This window comes from Cebus imitator, unplaced genomic scaffold (assembly GCF_001604975.1).
Source record: "Cebus imitator isolate Cc_AM_T3 unplaced genomic scaffold, Cebus_imitator-1.0 Scaffold266, whole genome shotgun sequence".
Taxonomy (NCBI): Eukaryota; Metazoa; Chordata; class Mammalia; order Primates; family Cebidae; genus Cebus; species Cebus imitator.
The window spans coordinates 2,340,816-2,342,301 of NW_016107581.1; the positions used below are offsets into that span (position 1 = coordinate 2,340,816).

The 1,486-nt window shown below is 49.5% G+C and overlaps 1 protein-coding gene across 1 annotated transcript in view; it reads left to right on the forward strand.

Annotated features, from left to right (window-relative positions):
* The window catches only part of DHDH (dihydrodiol dehydrogenase), a 12,656-nt gene that overhangs the window by 5,018 nt on the left and 6,152 nt on the right, over nt 1-1,486 (forward strand). The window lies entirely within an intron of this gene.

The window sequence follows — 1,486 nt, forward strand, 5'->3', positions numbered from 1 at the left end:
TAATCCCAGCACTCTGGGAGGCCGAGGTGGGCGGATCATGAGGTCAAGGGATTGAGACCATCCTGGCCAACATGGTAAAACCCTGTCTCTTCTAAAAATACAAAAATTAGCTAGGCATTGCAGCTGGCGCCTGTAATCCCAGCTACTCGGGAGGCTGAGGGAGGAGAATTAATTGCGTGAACCCAGGAGGCAGAAGTTGGTGTGAGCCAAGATGGTGCCACTGTACTCCAGCCTGGGTGACAGAGTGAGATTCCCTCTCAAAAAAATAAATAAAAATAAAGCTACCACACTTTGCGGAAGAGGCCCTTGCCTTGGCTTCCACTCAGCTGGAAAGTGTCCAACAGTACATGAGCCAGCCAGGTGTGATGCCCTTCCTCTTTGACCTTTAACCCCAAGAAGTAAGAGCCAGTCCATACTTTATTAAAGTTGCCCTCAGCTGCAAAAGAAAGAAAAAAAGCCACCCCAAAATTTAGTGACTTCAGGCTGCACATGGTGGCTCATGCCTGTAATCCCAGCACTTCAGGAGGCTGAGGTGAGTGGATCACTTGAGGCCGAGAGTTCAAGACCAATCTGGCCAACGTGGTAAAACCCCGTGTCTACTAAAAGTGCAAAAAAAATTAGCTGGGTGTGATGTCGTGCACCTGTCATGCACCTGCCGTCCAACTGCTCTGGAGGGTGAGGGAAGAGGATCAGTTGAGCCTGGTAGGCGGAGGTGGTAGTGAACTGACGGGGTGCCACTGCACTCCAGCCTGGGCAGCAAAGCCAGACACTGTCTCAAAAAAAAAAAAAAATCCAACAACAACTTAGTGACTTCAAATAGCATTAGCTTGTGATTCTGTGCATTGGCTGGGCTCAGCTTGGCGGTTCTTGGAGGGTCAGCTGTGACTGCACTGTCTGGTATGGCTTCATTTATGTCTTGCAGGTGGTAGGCTACTGTCTGGGAAGCCTTGGTTCTCCTCCACCTGGCCTCTCCAGCTGACTAGATACAGTACATACTATGGTGTCAGAATTTCTGATGTACAAACACTTTTCAGACCCCTGAGTACACCATATTTGCTGTTGGCCCATTTTCCAAGGCAAGTTACGTGGCCAGCTCAGTTTTCAGAGATGGGCAAATAGATTGTACTTTTTTTTTTGAGATGGATTCTTGCTCTGTTGCCTGGCTGGAGTGTAGTGGTGTGATCTCAGCTTACTGCAACCTCTGATTCCCTGGTCCAAGCAATTCTCCTGCCTCAGCCTCCCGAGTAGCTGGAATTACAGGCACGTACCACCATGCCCAGCTAATTTTTGTATTTTTGGTAGATGGGGTTTCACCATGTTGGTCAAGATGGTCTTGATCTCCTGATCTCGTGATCCACCCGCCTCAGCCTCCCAAAGTGCTGGGATTATAGGCATGAACCACCACACCCGACCTGTATTTTTTTTTAATAGTGTCTCACGCCGGGCGCGGTGGCTCAAGCCTGTAATCCCAGCACTTTGGGAGGCC